The 19,107-nt window shown below is 42.2% G+C and overlaps 1 long non-coding RNA gene across 2 annotated transcripts in view; it reads right to left on the bottom strand.

Annotated features, from left to right (window-relative positions):
- Window positions 1–17,573, bottom strand: part of LOC113831634 — a 62,257-nt gene extending 44,684 nt beyond the window's left edge. For both annotated transcript variants that reach the window (XR_004772629.1, XR_004772628.1), the window contains exons 1-2: window positions 17,454–17,573; window positions 7,575–7,647 (exon numbers count right to left, since the gene is read on the bottom strand). This is a non-coding gene — a long non-coding RNA (uncharacterized LOC113831634). The remainder of the gene's footprint in view (window positions 1–7,574; window positions 7,648–17,453) is intronic.
- Window positions 17,574–19,107: the final 1,534 nt, after the last annotated feature.

Below are 19,107 nucleotides of genomic sequence, written 5' to 3' on the forward strand. Positions count from 1 at the left end.
GTTTGTGAGGATGCCTGGATAATCTACGGGGCCGTGGTTAGTAGATCAGTATGTATCCCTATCACACAAATGAAATTTTGGAGGCCAAGCCACATGGATGCTCTCTCAGCCCAAACACATGGGAGAGGGCCTAGGACCTAGGCTTGGCCTGTATTGGAAATGACAGATATTGGGAATCTCCCATGGAGGGCCTCTCCCTCCCTGGGGAGCAGAGGGAGGATGAGGAAGGGGATTGGAGGAGAGGGTGGGTGGCAGGGCAGGAGGTGAGTTTGAGGGAGCTGGGATTGAAATGTGAAGCAAGCTTGTTACTCATTTACATGAAAAATAAATTTAAAAAAGACTCAATGGAAAATTGATGACAATGAAAAATACATATTAATTTATGGTCTTTTCTGTCTATGTGCATTTGCCTGCATGCATACATGTACTGCCCATGTTTTCCTGGTGCTGGAAGAGTTCAAGGGACGGTATCAGTTCCCCAGGAAATGATCTTCCATTAGGGTACTGAGAACTGACCAAGGGCCTTCTGCAAGAACCAGGGTTCCTAAGAGCTGAGCCATCTCTCCAGCCTCTGGAAGACAATGCTAATGCCTTTAGAGTCCTTGTCCTTGCAGAACACCCAGGTTTGGTTCCCAGCATTCACCAATAGGCTCACACACATGTATAACTCAAGGTCAAAGAATCTGGTGTCATTCCTGCCATTTCTGTTTCTTTGGATACCAGGTACCCACATGGTACACCTACACTTATGCAGGTAAAATATTCGCACACACAATAAAATAAGTTGTCCTAAGGAGGAAAACAAAGAAAACAAAAATTGAAAATCCAGAGGACAGAGAAGATGCAAATCTCTGCAGCTGTCCAGAGGAAAACTATGTAGCAGACAAAGAGGAAAAGGTGTACCATCTGCAGTAAGCCTGCAGGGATCACACACACACACACACACACACACACACACACACACACACACACACACACACACACACACACAGAGTTCATAAGCAGCCACACAGTAGGGAGGGAGGGAGGGAGCTTCAGAGAAAGAGTGAAGCCCACAGTGTTGGGGAAGCAAGAAGATCTCCTGAAACCACACCAGGAAGAGAGAAGGAAAGTGGGCAGATTGAAGAGGCTGCAAGATTACAGCTCTGAAGGACACTGCTGCAGGAGCAGGGCTTATGGGAAGGGAAGACATATTGCCTCGGGAAAGAATCAGTATAGTCCCCTTTGTCTTTTAGTGTGGCTTAGGGGTAAGGATTCCTGTTTCTGAGAAGGGTTCCTATAGCCTGCTGGTTTGCTGACTCAAGTAGATTAAATCTTAACCAGGGAGAGAGTGTCTTGTCTCCCATTAGATGGAAATTTAATTCATTTGGAAGGGAGGCAAAAACATTCCATTAAAGAGGCTTCAAGACTATTATAAGGGAACCAGCTAAAGTCTTATTTGTGGGGAGTCAGGTAGAAATATAAGGGTATTTAATAGGGAAAAGCCTTACTTACAGAGCGACCTAGCCAGCCGGCGTGGCAGCAGTCTGTACTGCAGGAAGCAAAGAGAAACCAAAAGCCCAAATGCAGTCACACTACGTCTGGAGCTGGAGTTCCAGGAAGCTGTGAACCCCCTGACATGCTAGATGTGAATGAAACCTGTGTCCTCTGTAAGAACAGTTGTTCTCTTAACTGCTCTGCCGACTTTCCAGCCTTGAGTAAAAGAATTTTAAAGTGGGAATTTCATATTGAACAACTGACCAAATCTGTCCCATAATATGTAAATTTAGGCCTAGGGGGAATTAAGCTTTGTTTACATTGTCTTGTGAAATTCAAGAAACATCTTGGACATAATTTGATCCTTCAAATCATATTTTTGTTTTCCCTCAGGAACTTTAGTGTAAATTACTGGATATATATTGAATGATCTCAAATGAATACTTCTAGGTAAGAAAAATAAGAAGAAAAATGCATTTATAATCAATGTGCTTCAGAGATTATTATGTGGAAAGATCGTTTTGTAAATCATGGATAGTTGCTAATTGCAGAATGAATACTTGGATTTCTTTTTTGAAGAATATTTTCTTTTTTTATTAGAAAATAAATTATTTTACATGTCAATCCCAGGTCCCTCAACTCCCCTCTTTCCCTGTCCCACACAACTGACACCCTACATGTCCCATAATATTTCTGTTCCTGAGGAGGGTTGAGGCCTTCCATAGGTGGACTTCAAAGTCTTTTATATCCTTTGGGATAGACCCTAGGCCAAGCTCTTTGGGTCTAGGCTCAGGGGTATTCCTCCTTGTGGGTTTGGCTTCCAAAGTCCATTCGTATGCTAAGGATAGGTGCTGATTCACTACAACATGCCGCATAGATTTGCAAGGTCTCCACACTGACATCCACTTTCAGGGGGTCTGGATCAGTCCCATGCTGGTTTCCCAGCTGTCAGTCCAGGGAACAAGAACTCTCCCTGGTCCAGGGCAGCTATTTCTGTGTGTTTCACCAGCCTTACATGAAAAGATTTACTCATGAGTCCTCTTCTCTGCAATTGGATTTCAGTTCATTTCAAGGGTTAGATGAGGTTGTTTGCTTCTATTTCCACCAGCTACTGGATGAAGGCTATACTAGGGCATATCAATTAGTCATCAATCTCATTATCAAGAGAGGGCATTTAAGGTAGCCTCTCCTCTGTTGCTTAGATTGTTAGGTGGTGTCATCTTTGTATGTATCCAGACATTTTCCTAGTGCCTGATTTCTCTTTAAACCTATAATGGCTCCCTCTATTATAGTATCTCTTATCTTGCTCACTTCTGTTCTTCCCCCAACTCAATCTCCCTGCCACATCATGTCTTCCTCATCCCTCTTCTTTTCCCCTTCTCACTCTCCTAGTTCCCTCTCCCCTCTACCCTTACTCCCAATTTGGTCAGTAGATCTTGTCCTTTCCCCTTCCCCAGGGGACCATGTATGTCTCTTTTAGGGTCCTCCTTGATTACAGCCTCTTGGGAATCATGGAGTGCAGGCTGGCAATCCTTTACTCTATGTCTGAAATCCACGTAAGAGTGAGTACATATCATGCTTGTCTTTTTGTGACTGGGTTACCTCGCTAAGAATGGTTTCTTCTGTTTCCATCCATTTGCCTAATACTTGGATTTGTAGGATGATGCTGTCATGTAGGGTAAAAGGGTAATTTAGAAACCGAAAAAACATTTGTAAGGCTTACTTCCCAAACAAAGTAAGAATATAAAGTTAAACCTGTAAATGTCCAAGAGAACACACAGAAGAAAATCCATGTCACTGTGCCTAGGTGAAGATTTCACAGAAAAGACATCAAATAAAAACCATATCTGGCACAGAGAAATCTGGAATTTAAAGAAATACCCCAACTATGAATGTAAGCAAGCAGGATGTTGTTGGCTCACGACTTAGTCCTAGCACTCTGGACCCAGAGGCTGCCTGATCACTGCAAGTTCCAGACCTATCTGAGCACTGACCTAAGCACTGAGCCAAACATAATCCAGTTGGAAAGAGGAATCAGCAGCAATGAAATGCCTGACCTTACAAAGACAGACCACCTAGGCCGCCAGCCAGACACCTGGGAAGCCAGAATAAGACTGTCCAGGCCCCCTGAACACAGCTGTCAGTTGGAGGCTTGGGCAGTCTTTTCCTGCCTCTGGAAGTACAACCAGAATTTTGTCCTGTGGAGGCAGGAAACACTCTCAGTCTACACACACGGGGGAGGACACTCTCTCAGTGTAGACACATAGGGGAGGGCACTCTCTCAGTCTAAACACACATGGGAGGACACTCTCTCAGTCTACACACACCGGGGAGGACACTCTCTCAGTCTAGACACACGGGGGAGGAAACTCTCTCAGTGTAGACACATGGGGGAGCATACTCTCTCAGTCTACACACACGGTGTAGTATACTCTCTCAGTCTAGACACACGGGGAAGTATACTCTCTCAGTGTAGACACACGTGGGGGGAAATTCTCACAGTCTAGATACAAGGGGGAGCTACTATCTCGGTCTAGACACGGGGGAGGACACTCTCTTAGTCTACACATGGGGGAGGAAACTCTCTCATTCTATACACATGGGGGAGGACACTCTCCCAATCTAGACACACAGGGGAGGGTACTCTCTTAGTTTACACACGGGGGAGGGTAGTCTCTCAATCTACAAACATGGGGGGAGGAAACTCTCAGTCTACACACACAGGGGAGGGCACTCTCTCAGTCTACACACACGGGGGAGGGACTAGAGACTAGGTCCTGAACCTATTGATGTGACAGACATTGATGATGACACCTTATGTGAGGCCTAATGCTCTCACAGGTTTTCATGGGGGACTTATTGTGGGGGTTCGGGGTTAGAAGATGTGAGCAGAGCATAGTGTGAATGGAATGTAATCTAAGATTCCTTTTACTTTAAATTAAAATTAATTTTAAAATGAAGCTATAACTGAATGACCTGGGAAGGAGGAATACTTAAAACATAAAATCGCCTACTATTCCAACCAAAGGATGAGAACTGAAAAGATATAAGCCTATTAGGAGGAAAGTTACACAAACTTATTCCGTAAATAAATCCCGTAAAAAATACAAAACTCACAAAGTCAGTCAATAGAAACTGAGAAATTCGAAAGATGTAGGTGTGCTGTTCAAGGGGCCATTGATAGGTTTGGTTCTATTTATAAGACATTCAATAGAAATTTTAATGCCTTATGCAGAGAGCATCATGACAGGGACTCTGAGGAGAGATCACTGTCACCTGGGAGGGTGGGACCCACAAAAAAGGAAATTAAAATCACAAACTGGTGACTAGTACACAGTGTCCCACACGTGTAATCCCTTTACAGGGCAACTGAGGCAGGAGATTCATTGAGAGTTCCCAGCCAGGGTAGGACATAATGAAACGTTGTCTGAAAACAAAACTAACTCACAAACTACTAAGGAGGAACAATAATCCTCTAACCAACTGCATATTACAGAGGCATCTGAGGTAATCACTGATTAGCCTTTAGACTTTCCTGCTTTATGTCCCTCAGATCTTGTGCGGGAGCAATCTGATCCCTTTTCAGGGAGCAGCAAGCTGGGATCAGAGAGAGCTCACTCTACTGTCTATCTCCCTGCTGCTCCCTCCCCCAGAACACTCCTCCTATGGCTCCAGCACAGCCAGGTCCAGACAACACAGCACATGCAGGAGGCAGATGGTCCCCACTCTCTCTCCTTCTGCAGACACCTGGCTGCAAATCTCGAAGGGAGAATGAACCTACTTGGGTGTGGGATCCCTGCATCTGCCTCCCCACCCTCAGGAAGATTCAGGTACTCACCTCTGGGAACCCAGAAGCTCACTCAGTACAATCATCAGGAATTCTCCTTTCCAGGACAACTCCTGTGTAGCCATTGAAAACAGTCGCCATAATGACCCCAGGTTTCTATGACAACCACAAATGCTTCCTGTGTTCAGTAACCAGCAATGGCTCCGCCCAGCCCTACCTCTCTTTCTCTCACTACAAGAACTCTTCACCCTTGTTTTCACCTTAGAAATCATACTCACTGGAGAAACTGCCACCATCAAGAAAGCAGAGCTTAGCTTCTTTGTTACAAGAAAGCATATCCCTGGAAGCAAGGCCAGGTTCTTCACCAGACTATGGTTGTCTTCGAAAATGTTGTCAAGTTATAGATGAAGATCTTGAAGATCTTTGTCAGGTGACAGATGAGCAATTTCATTCACTAATTACCTATGGAAATTTGACCTTACAGCAGGAAGTTAAAGTCTGTCACACCTTGTATGAATAGATCCTGAAAGGGAACAGTTAAAAGTTGTGTGTGGGAGCACTGGGAATCAAACTCGGGACTTCATGCTTGTAAAGCAAGAGCTCTACCACTGAGCTACTTCCCCACACAGGAGAGAAGAGGGATTAGGGCTTATATGAAGTCACGACGAGTGGCCCAGCATTTATACGGCCTGAAAGCAACCGCATTACTTCTTTTGTATATATTTTGTGGGTATCCATTGAGTGCTTTAATAATAATTTCATGGCATTTCTTGGATGAGAAAACAATCTATTGTCATTCAAAACCTAATAATAATAATAATCATGATAAACTTTATATTCTTCAAAAAACAGCAGGCTAAAAATAAAAAATACTTGCAATTATTCAGGCCCATCCACTTGAATTCAATTTTAGATTGTAGTATAAGTCCAAGTTGACAGTATCATAATGGCCTCAGTGAAAACGGCTGGGACATAGAAGACCGAAAGCAGGTCAACTTATACCAATTCTTCTATGAAGTGGTGATTCTTAGAGGCCCCGCCTCATGCCTGTCAACCGTAGATGTCTACCTGGATGGACACTCTATCAACACTGTTCAGGGCAATGGAGAGGTCATCTGCACCCCATGGACAGCACACCATATACAGCTGCAGCAGCTTGGACTTCCATGGTCCACACCAACTGCAGGCCATCGGGGTCACATCCATCTGCCCCTTGGCTCTCATTCTGTCAGATGGAGATCCCCGCAGTGGTCTAGCTGAAGACTATGCTGTCACACTGCACAGCTGTCTTTAGATGGACAGAAGAGACAGGAAATGTGCCATGGAGACAGCATCACATCACAGCTCTCCTCTTTCTATGTTTGCACCCCGTGAGGGACTGTATTGAGAAACTGGCCCAGTGTCTGCACGGAATGTTCCAAAGAAGCAAGCTCACTTCCCAGAGGATGAGCATGAGGACCACGATGATGAAGACAGCTAGGTCTAACTTCCCAGCCTCCAACCTGAGCCCTCAAGCCCTTGGGGGTCTTCCTTCTCTTACTCTACCCATGGCCTTTGGCTCAGCTGGCCATGTCAAACCACATGGCGCTTAAGGCATCTGTGTCCTGCCTGCCTTGGGGGAGAGCTTGGGTCTGCCTTTGGAAAAACACATCAGTCTTTAATGTTTTCAAACATTTTCGTTTATAGAGAAGAAAAATGCCTCTTGAAATGTTGTCCTCCCTTGTCTCCATACTTTTCGCTCAAATCTAAATGCCTTCCTTAGAAGGGAAGCAATTGAGATGCATAACTAAGATGGTGTAGATGGGACCACAATAGACATTACTCAGCATTTGGAAATAATGTATCTCCCTTCAGGAATTTGTGAATTGTAGTAGTGAGCTTATGAGACTACCATGGTTACATAGCATGGATGTATGACAGGACTGTGGAACACCGCTACAGAGAGATGCCCAAGATGCGCAATCCGTCAGTGGGAGAAACTGCAAGGTTTTTCTCCAAAGCCTACACTAAATAGCCAAGGAATATTAAAAATCAAACCAACAAAAATATCCCCAAAATCAACAACAAAAATACTTTTAACCCAGATTTATGGCACGTGCCTAAAATTCCTGCACTGAGCAAATGGAGAAAGGTGCTTGTCTTCTTGTGTGATAAGTAAAGTACTGTTTGGCCAATGAGGCAGCAAGTTAGGGGTAGTGGGAGTGAAGGAGGATTCTGAGAAATGTAGTAAAAAAGGGGTGATTCAGACAAGGAAGTGACATAGCAGAGAGACTCATATATAAACGAGGGGAAGATGGAAGTCAGCTCTTACCTCTTCTTCCTGGACTGTGCTCTGGAGTAGCCATTTTATCTGCCGGCAAGAGATGGCACCAGTGGAAGGCTTCCTATAAAAGATAAGTCTTATAAAATATATAGATTTATGATAATTAAGACTGAGCTAACAGATGAGAAATCCTAGTCATTGGCCAAGCAGCATTTGTGCCTAATATAAGTCTCTGTATGTCACTTGTGACCTTAACGTGACAGCAAGCAGATCTTGGGCGGCCTGGCAGAAAGTGCTAAGGTGGCGGCAGGGCTGAGGATGCTTGGATTAAGGCCTTATTGTTACAGAATGGTATCAGTGTGTGGGATCACCCCACGCCCCGAGTTTCACAGAGGAAGAGGGGAACCTCCTACCACAAGTTGCCAGGTGCAGCAAGCCACCTTCCCGAGACTAATCAAACAGTGGCAGAGCCCAGGCAGCTGGAGGTAGTGTTACAAACTTCCATGTAAACTTCAAAAAAGCAGAAAAAGGGATTTTGGGCAGCAAAAGGTCAGAGACAAGCACGACTTCTTGGTAGCAGCATTTTCTCAGGTGGTCTCTGTTTTGCTAGAGACAAGCAGAGACTTGCTTCCTTTAAAAAGAGGTTTTCTCACTCACCCTAAGTGGAAAAAATGCAGGGCTCCCTTATAAGAGGCCCAGCTAGCTCAGTCTGTAGAGCAGGAGGCTTTTGTTGTTGGTTCATGCCCCACGCAGCTGAATGTGGCAGTGACAACATCTCCAAGCCGGCAGAATGCTCCTTAGAAGACATCGGCTAAGAAATTTGCCATTTTAGTATTGGCGGTGTTGTTTGACAGTTAAAAGATTACGTGGACTGAAAAAGGTAAAGATTTACAGTAAAGACAGATTCAGATGAAGAAAAACCTCTAAATCTTTACAGTGTTGAAAAATATATGTAGGCTTGTGAGAGAAAAAGAGGAAGAAAAAATTGAGTGGCTGGGCAAATGTGGCACATGCCTTTAATCCCAGCATTCGGGAGGCAGAGGCAAACAGATCCCTGGGATTCCAAGGCCAGCCCAGTGTACAGAGTGAATTCAAGGGCAGCCAAAGGTACACAGAGAAAACCTGTCTCATAAAAGGAAAAAAATAAAAGTAAAAGAAATAGAGTCATAAAAAGCCAGATAAAGATGGAAAATACACAGAGAGTCTCGTACTATGATATAGTGTTGTCTTTAAATTGTTTGATTGCCTAGGAAAGAGCAAAAGCTGCTACAATACATTTGATTATCAATGCTGCTAAGTTAACCCAACTTACACATTTTAACAATGCTTTGGCTTCAAAAATTAAGTCTAAGGACAGGCTACTTGGGAAAAGATTTCTTGCTTGTTTTTCCACAGAAAAGGGAATGCTATTCATTCCTTCCAGACTAATATGGTTTGATCAATAAGACCCCTGAAGCAGTGGCCCAACTGATCCTACATCTATAAGAGCTGAGGCAATGTAGCCCTTCAGACAACATAAAAAAGGACTTGGTCTGATTTCTGTGTTTTATCATGATCCCCAAGATATGGACATCGCTGCCAACCAGCAGGAATCACTTTGGAATGAATGGTCCCCAAACTCCCAAATATTGTTCATAAATGTTTGATTACATTTAAATGGAGTTGATTATGAATGGGAATGATCACAGTCAATCTCTTTTTAAAGGAAAGGGGGTAATAGGATATAGGAATGGATACTTTGCATTAGTGTGACTTTTCATTTATTGATACAAATTTAAGATCAATTTTGTGACATTTATATCTCTCCTCTCGTTAGGTATTGTGTTATACAGATCTTTTACAATGTAATACATAATGAAATACAGATTATATAATCACCTGTAATAGTCAGAATTTATAATTAGGTTAGTTAGGTTTTCTAGATAAACAGTGTATTTGAGATGGACAGGTATTCTTCAAATCCTTTAAAGACCTCAGAGTACATGGCATTTAAATGGTTTAGGGTTTTCTTGACAGTGAGACACAACTGTTCCTGGTACACCAATTATGTCAGAAAGGAAGATGGGCATCAAAGAAACTCGTTATGGAGTTTGCCTTCAACATGGCAAGGTTAGCCATTTGGCAAGAAACTGCTCTTGCCTGGACTGTTAGTTGCTGTTTAAACTGGACATGCAGGACCCACAAGAAATTGACAGCTAAACTTACAAAACAAGACAGTACTAAAGGATTCCTGCTGAAATGGAGAAGAGTGCCAGACACACTGTGTCCTATGGGCTGAAGAATGATGCACCAACGTTACATAGGAAGTTTGGATGAATGTCCATGTAGTGAGATGTCTCTGTCAATACTAGAGTTTATATATTATCCTTTTGTGGTCTTTGATGGAGTTGAAGACAGATAGTTATTGTTGCAGTTTTCTTTTGCTTTTATGAAAAATAAGTTACCCTAATTTTTATTTAGACACAAAAGAGAGATGAGGGGGGAAGTGCTTCTGTGTATGATTTGTCTTATTGGATGAGAAATTACTGTTTGGCATATGAGGCAGCAACTTAGGCAGTACTAGGAGTCAAGGAGGATTCTGGGAAATGGAGTAAAGAAGTGGTGATCCAGGCAGGAAGTGATATAGCATGGAGACTCATATATAAGCAAGGGCAAGAAGGAAGTGGGCCCTTCTCTCTTCCTCCTAGTCTCTGTTCTGGAGCCGCCATGTGATCTGCCAGAAACACAGGGTGCCAGCAGAAGACGTCTTCATAAGATAAGTCTTATGATTATGGTTGATAATTAAGACCAAACTAGCAGATGAGAAATCCTAATCATTGGCCAAACAGCATTTGTTCCTAATATAAGTCTCTGTTTGTTACTTGGGAACATAACAGGGTGCAGGACAGAACTCAGGCAGCCTGGCAAAAAGCGCCCTTGTGGCAGGGCAGGGCCGTGATAGCTCACACAGATGGAGTAAAGACTTATTGTTACACTCTCTTTCTTACTTTTAGAATAATTCTTTTACTACAGAGTTTAGGCCACATTGCTAGGCATTATGATCCCTATTTCCATCATCCATAAAATAAGAATTAGGTCCCACTAATGAGGCTTTGTGGATTTGAAATTCTCCATTGAAAATTTTGGTGTTATTCTGATGAATGTGCTATTGTATGTAACTCTGGCCAGCCAATTGGTAGCAGTGACACTGTTTGAAACATACCTCCACAGAACAGAAAATGAACCACAACAAAGTCGGTGTGCAAATTCTGAACAAATACATGTTAAAAAATCCTTGAGTATTAAAAAGCTTGCAGCGGTCTTCTTTACAGTGTATGATTATGCAACAGAAAAGAGTGATAAAGTGTAATCCTTTTATATTTTATAAACTAGAGTATATAAGCATACCTATGTCCATAAAAGACTTAAGAACTAAGAAGAGATAATGGACTCCTTACTGATGTCACACTAAATGGCCAGACTTCCCAAACTTTTCCATGTCAGACATTATGGTTTTTTTTAAAATGCCAAATATTGTTATATTATGACAAGAAAAACCTGAAACAAACAAATAGTTCATCTCACAGTTAATATACATTTTAAGACATCTGGAAGCCTAGCATTGTGGTGCCTGCCTATAATCCCAGCACTCGGGAGGTAGAGGTGGGTGACCTCTGTGAGTTCAAGGCCATCCTGGTATACAAAATGATTTTGAAGACGCCAAGGCTATTTTGCAGAGAAACCCTGTCTCAAAAAAGAAAAGAAAAACAACACTAATCATAAAGACAGATTGATACCAGAAAAATCATCAGTACATCTTGAGGTTCTTGGTCTCATTAATAAAGGACTTTAAAAAAAGATTCAATGGTATCTTCTTTAATTTGCTGTTTTAATTACTCAAAGTTCCTGTCATACAGGTCTTTCACCTGTTTTGTTCGATTTATCCCAAGATATCTTATGTTGTTTTTGGATAGTGTAAAGAGTGATGTTTCTTATTCCTTTCTCAGAATATTTATTGTCTATATATAGTAGGGCTACTGATTTTTTTGAGTTATTTTGTACCCTGCCACTTTTCTAAAGGTGTTTATCAGCTGCAGGAGTCCCATGGTAGAATTCTTCAGGTCACTTATGTAGACTCTCACATTATCTGCAAATAGTGAAGATGTGACTTCTTCCGATCCAATTTGTATCCATTTGATCTCCTTTTGTTGTTTTATTGCTCTAGAAAGAACTTCAACTACAGTATTGAAGAGGTACGGAGAGAGTGGACAGCCTTGTCTTGTTCCTTATTTTAGGGGAATCATGTTGAATTTCTCTCCACTTAGACTGATGTTGGCTGTTGGTTTGCTGTATATTGTTTTTATTATCTTTAGGAATGTTCCTGTTATCCATGATCTCTCTCAGACCTTTATCATGAAGGGATGTTGAATTTTGTGAAAGGCATCTAGTGAGATGATCATGTGGTTTTTCTTTTTCAGATTGTTTATATGGTGGATTACACTGATGGATTTTTGAATGTTGAACCATCACTGCATCCCTGGGGTGAAGCCTACTTAATCGTGGTGTGTGATTTTTCTGATTTCTTCTTGGATTAGATTTCCCAGTATTTTTTGAATATTTTTGCATCAATGTTCATGAGGGAGATTGATCTGTAGTTTGGTGTCTTAGTTGTATCTTTGTGTGATTTGGGTACCAAGGTAATTTAGACTGTTAAAAAGAGATTGGCAATGATCCTTCTGTTTTTATTGTGTGGAACAATTTGAAGAGTATTGGTATTGGCTCTTCTTTGAATTCTGGTAGAATTCTGTGCTAAAACCAACTAGCATTGTATTTGTTTTTTGGTTGGAAGTCTCTTGATGACTGCTTCTATTTCGTTAGGGGTTATAAGTCTATTTAAATTGTTTATCCGTTCTTGATTTAATTTTGGTAAGTGATATATCTATATAGACAATTGTCCATTTCTTTAAATTTTCCAGTTTTGTGGAGTACTGGTTTTCAATCTGTGGATTTCCCCAAATCTGCTGTTATAACCCCCCTTTCATTTCTAATTTTGTTAATTTGTATGTTCTCTCTCTGCCTTTTGGTGAAGGTGGAAGAAGCTACCAGAAAATGGAAAGATTTCCCATGCACTTGGATAGGTAGAATCAACATAGTAAAAATGGCAATATTACCAAAAGCAATCTACAGATTCAGTGCAATCCCTATAACAATGCCAGCACAATTCTTCACAGAATTTGAAAGGACAATTGTCAACATTATATGGAAAAACCAAAGATCCACGATAGCCAAAACATACCTGTACAATAAAGGAACTTCAGAGGCAAAACCATCCCTGACTTCAAGCTTTACTATAGAGCTATAGTAATGAAAACAGCTTGACATTGAAACAAAAATAGGCACATAGACCAATGGAATCGAATTTAAGACACTGATATTAAGCCACACACCTATGAACACCTGATCTCTGACAAAGAAACTAAAACTCTACAATGGAAAAAGGAAAGCATCTTCAACAAATTTTGCTGGTTTTAACTGGACGATGGCATGTAGAAGACTGCAGATGGATCCGTATCTATCTCTATGCACAAATCTTAAGTCCAAATGGATCAAACACTCAACATAAATCCAGACACACTGAAACTCTTAGAAGAGAAACTGGGAATTACCCTTGAACAAATTGGTACAGGAGACCTCTTCCTGAATATAAAACAAGTAGCACAGTCACTGACATTGTCAATTCGTAAATGGGATTTCCTGAAACTGAGAATCTTTGGTCAGGCAAATACACAGTCAACAAGACAAAACTGCAGCCCAGAATGGGAAAAGTTACTCACCAACCCCACATCTGACAGAGGGCTGATATCAAAATATACAAAGAACTCAAGAAGCTAGTCTCCTAAACACTAAATAATCCAATTAAATAGTGGTGTACAGAACTAAATAGAGAATTCTCAATAGAGGAATCTTAAATGGCTGAAAGACACTTAAGAAAGTGCTCAACATTATTAGCCATCAGGGAAATGCAAGTCAAGACAACTCTGAGATCCATCTCACTCCTGTCAGAATAGCTAACATCGAAAACACAAATGACACATTATGCTGGAGAGGATGTGGAGAAAGGGGGTGCCAACTTGTACAGCCACTTTGGAAATCAGTATGGAGATTCCTAAGGAAACTTGGAATCAGTCTACCACAAGATCCAGGAATTCTATCCTTAGGCATATACCCAAAGATGCACATTGATACAATAAGGACATCGGTTCAACTATGTACATAGCAGCATTTTTTGTAATAGCCAGAAAGTGGAAGCAACCTAGATACCCCTCAACTGAAGAGTTGTTAGAGAAAATGTGGTACATTTACAAAATGGAGTACTGCTGAGTGGAAAAAACAATGGAATCTTGAAATTCGAAGGCAAATAGATGGCACTAGAAGAAACCATCCTGAGTGAGGTAAATCAGTCACAAAATGACAAACATGGTATGTATTCACTCATTTTAGACATGGATCAGGGTATTGCCAGCCTAGAACCCACATGTCCAGAGAGTGTAGGAAACAGGGGGGACCAAAGAGAGACATGCATGCTACCCTGGAGAAGGGAAATGGGAAAGGATCTCCTAAGCGGATTGGGAGCATGGTGTGAAGGAGAGAGGGAGCTGAGAGAAAGAGGGGGGAGAAGAAGAGGGGAGAGGAGTACATGGGGGACCAGGAGGGTTGAGTTGGGGGAAGAATAGAGGAGAGCAGGATTACAGGTACCATAACAGATTGAGCCATCATTTGTTTGAGGAGAGATCTGGCACTAGGGATATTTCCAAAGTATCCATCTACAAGGATGACACTAACTTGCAATCTAAGCAATAGTGGAGAGGCTACCTTAAATGCCCTTCCCCAATAATGAGATTGATGACTACCTTATATGTCATCCTAGAGTCTTCATCCTGTGGCTGATGGAAGCAGAGGCAGACACCCACAGCTAAACACTGAGCTGAACTCCTGGAACACTGTTGCAGAGTAAAAGGAGCAATGAGCAAAGGGGTAAAGACCGGGCTGATGAAACCCACAGAAATATCTTAACTGAAAAAAGGTGAGCTCACAGACCCCAGACTGATAGGTAGGAAATGAGCAGACTCCTGAACTTGGGTTTTGGTGAGGAGGCCTGGATAATCTATGGGGCCGTGGCCGGTAGATCAGTATGTATCCATGGCACATGAATGGACTTTTGGAGCCCGAGCCACATGGAGGGATGCTCTCTCAGCCCAGACACCTGGGAGAGGGCCTAGGACCTAGGCTTTGCCTGTATTGCAATGACAGGCTTTTGGAGATCCCCCATGGATGGCCTCTCCCTCCCTGGGGAGCAGAGGGAGGATGAGGAAGGGGATTGGAGGAGAGGGTGGGTGGCAGGGCAAGAGGTGAGGTTGAGGGAGCTGGGATTTATGTATGAAGCAAGCTTGTTACTAATTTGCATGAAAAATAAATTTTAAAAAGACTCAATGGAAAATTGATGACAATGAAAAATGTAGATTAATTTACGGTCTTTTCTGTATATTGGCATTTTGCCTGCATGCATACATGTACTGCCTTTGTTTTCCTAGTGCTGGAAGAGTTCAAAAGAGGGTATCAGATCCCCAAGAACTGATCTTCCATTAGGGTACTGAGAACTGACCAAGGCCCTTCTGTAAGAACCAGGTTCCTAAGAGCTGAGTCATCTCTCCACCCTGTGGAAGACATTGTTAATGCCGTTAGAGCACATGTTCTTGCAGAACACCCAGGTTTGGTTCCCAGCATTCACCAAAGCCTCACAACCATGTATAACTCCAGTTCAAGGAACCTGTTGCCATTCCTGCCATTTGTGACTTCTTTGGATACCAGGTGCCCACATGGTACTCCTACAATTACGTAGGCAAAATACTACCACACATACAATAAGATAAGTTGTCCAAATAGGAAAACAAAGAAAGCAAAAACTGAAAATCCAAAGGACAGATAAGCTGCCATTCTCTGCAGCTGTCCAAAGGAAAACTATGTAGCAGACAAAGAGGAAAAGTTGTACCATCTGCAATAAGCCTGCAGGGATCACACACACACACACACACACACACACACACACACACACACACACACACACACACACACACACACACACATACACAGAGTTCATAAGCAGCCACACAGTAGGGAGGAAGGGAGCTTCAGAGAAAGATTGAAGCCCAAACTGTAGGGGAAGCAAGAAGAGCTCCTGAAACCACACCAGGAAGAGGGAAGAAAAGTGGGCAGATTGAAGAGGCTGCAAGATTACAGTTCTGAAGGACACTGCTGCAGGATCAGGACTTATGGGAAGGGAAGACATATTGCCTCAAGAAAGAATCAGTATAGTCCCCTTTATCTTTTAGTATGGCTTAGGGGTAAGGATTCCTGTTTCTGAGAAGGGCTCCTATAGCCTGCTGGTTTGCTGACCCAAGTAGATTAAATCTTAACCAGGGAGAGAGTGCCTTGTCTCCCATTGGATGGAATTTTCATTCTTTTGGATGGGAGGCAAAAACATTCCATTAAAGAGGCTTCAAGACTACTGTAAAGGAACCAGACAAAGACTTATGTGTGGGGAGGGTGAGGGTACAAGACATGAACACAAAGAGAGGCTCCTTGTTTACAAGTTGATAAAGGCTGGGGGTCAGACAATATTTGTGATTGTAAGAGATACAACCTGGAAAGCTTTGTGTTGGAGATATTTTTGGAAGACCTAAGATCAGTCATGGAGTCATGCAACAGGAATTTCTTTAGTAGATTAAACTGGGAACAAGGCATGTCACAGATTAGGAGGCATATTCAGATGTATTTAAAGGCAAGTTAGGTAGAGAAGTCAGAACCTCCCAGTTACACCTGCCTGACCTCCACACCCCACCAGAATACCCAGCCTCCCCTCACTGACCCTTCTCTGCCCTGCTTCAGGGTTCTCATCTCAGACTCAGGCATAGAGAATCCCTGAAAGAGAGGGCGTGGAAAACTCTTCTGCCATTCCCACCCCCCAAAACATTGTAATCTCCAAGGGGAGGTCTTGAGCTGCTGCCAGAACTGGGAAAATCACAGACTCCAAGGGAGCATTTGGAATTGGAGCCCAAGCCTTGAAAAGAAATGGTGGCTAAGGAGCAAGGAGAGGTGTTGCCGGAAAAGGTGGAGAACAGGTCCTGGATTCAGGACAGGTTCCCAGTCACAGATTTCCATTGAGTGCACAGACCCTGCCTGTGTGTGCAGTCTGCCTATTTGAAGCTGCTGTTCCCAGCTCCTCTGGACTCTCGAAAAGGAGGAGGACCCAGGCTGGAATTCTTGCAGTTCAGTGCACAGAGGCAGTACTGGATACATATGATTTAAAAAGGCACACATTTGCCTTTTCTCTTCATATTCCTCAGTTCTGTGTGATGATAGTTCAGGAAAGAAATATAATGGGATGGGATATGATGTGGTCCTCTTTAGACATAGAGAAAATGTGTTGGAGACACTGTTCTTTTTCTCTTTTTTAAAAATTTTAATTTAAATTAGGAACAAGCTTGCTTCACATGTCAATACCTTCTCCCTGCCCTCACTAAACAGTTCCCCCAATCCCCCACTTAGCACCTACCCCATCCACCCTACACTCCTAGGGAGGGTAGGGCTCTCGACGAGGCTCTCCAAATTCCACCACATCAAGAAGGGTTGAAGAGAAGGGAATGTCTTCACGTTAATATCAGAAACAGTTAGACATGCAGGCACTCACCAGATCAGAGTACCTTCAATATAACACCTACTAGGGAGTCCTGGGACAGCTGATGCAATATAATTACTCCAAAGTGCCTTGCTCCTTCCATCCATCTGAGATGACAAGGCATTGATGCCTCAAAGGTTTGCTGATGAACAAAAGACTGGATAGTGTGATCGCCCTTAATGGATAAGGATGCAGGAAGACAAGTGACTTACCCATAATGTCACCATGTTCTAGTCACCCTTTCTGTCTGACAGATGTCACATCACAATGTATTCTTCTCTAACAGCTCCAGCTTCTGGGATGCAGAGATTAAATCCTTTGCTTTTATACTGGAAGGCAGCATGAGAGGAAATATTACACATTAAACAGCGGAAACCAGGATGAGACAGCACATAAAAGCCACGATATGGAATGGTGGTGGCTTGCCTGTGCAGACTCCATCAGTGGAAGTTATGCAATGATGGTCTTCCTCTTCCCAGTTCATCACATTCCCCTGAACACACACAGTGAGACCTATGAATGCACAGACATAATGGAAATGTGAGATTGTTCACTTCCCATTACCTTGAAAAGTATCCTATCCTTCTTTTCATGTGCTCATGTCCATTCTGTCCTGCCAGAGCCATCACACTGACAGCATGAAAGAGGCAAGGGGAGTGTGCCAAACAAGACACACGAAACACTAGGTTATTTTATGCCTCTTTAAGTCTTGAACATGATCCTTGGATGTGAGTATCATTACCTCCTTTATATACACGGGGTCAGTGAGTGCAATGTTTAGACTCAGCAAAGACTCCAGAGGCACCAGATGAACACTGATGCCACTGTAAATGGATTCCTCTGGCCAATACTGGGACAAATTGGTCTTCAATAAAGAGAAGGACAGTATGAGAGGATAATAGTAATGTGTATTCTGAGTCATACTGATACAAATCAATATAGAAGTATATAAGTATGGAAATAAGTAATTGATATATAAACACCAGATCATCACTTAAGAAACACTAGTAGAATTATACCACTTAAAATCTCTCATAGTAGCCGGGTGGTGGTGGCGCACACCTTTAATCCTAGTACTCAGGAGGCAGAGGCAGGTGGATCTCTGTGAATTCGAGTCCAGCCTAGTCTACAAGCGCTAGTTCCAGGACAGCCTCCAAAGCCACAGGGAAACCCTGTCTTGAAAAACCAAAAAAAAAAAATCTCTCATAGCAATAAGTTATTTAACTTACTCTCAGGAATATAATATTATTCTCTTCCATTCTCATATAAGTCATTATGTCTCTGTGGTAGAGATGCTGGCAAAGGAAAGCAATGTTGAAAATAGGGCAACAACAAACTTGTTCCTCATATGTGCATGAATCTATGTATGACTTGGACACATCATTTAAGCCTCAATATGACAAAAGTTGAATTTGCCTGGAAACTTCAGAGACACGTTTGCCCACACACAAGTATATAGGGAATACACACTTACAGATGTAAATTAAAAAAGCACACAGCTCTCCCCTCAAATGATGAAGAGAGAATTTATTCTAGGGTTAAATATGACTGAGAAAATGAGAGTGAGACTGATTAAGATAGTAAAATTTCCATGTTATAATGTGGGAACACTTACAGAACCTTTTTATAATAACAGAACAAAGACCACTATGAATCCAGTCACTCCTTACATACATATTATTTAGCATGTCACGTAAAGCAGAGAAACCTCAGCACAGGTGTTAGCTGCTATGTGATGACATTCAGTCCTTTGACTGGTAGACTAATAAGACTTTGTTTTAAGGTATTATTTTCTGATTTTTAAAAAGCAATCTTTAAGGATGTCAGGTCCAACATCAAGTGCCAGTGACAAGAAATGAGGTAATT

Source organism: Cricetulus griseus, unplaced genomic scaffold (genome assembly GCF_003668045.3).
Source record: "Cricetulus griseus strain 17A/GY unplaced genomic scaffold, alternate assembly CriGri-PICRH-1.0 unplaced_scaffold_150, whole genome shotgun sequence".
Taxonomy (NCBI): domain Eukaryota; kingdom Metazoa; phylum Chordata; class Mammalia; order Rodentia; family Cricetidae; genus Cricetulus; species Cricetulus griseus.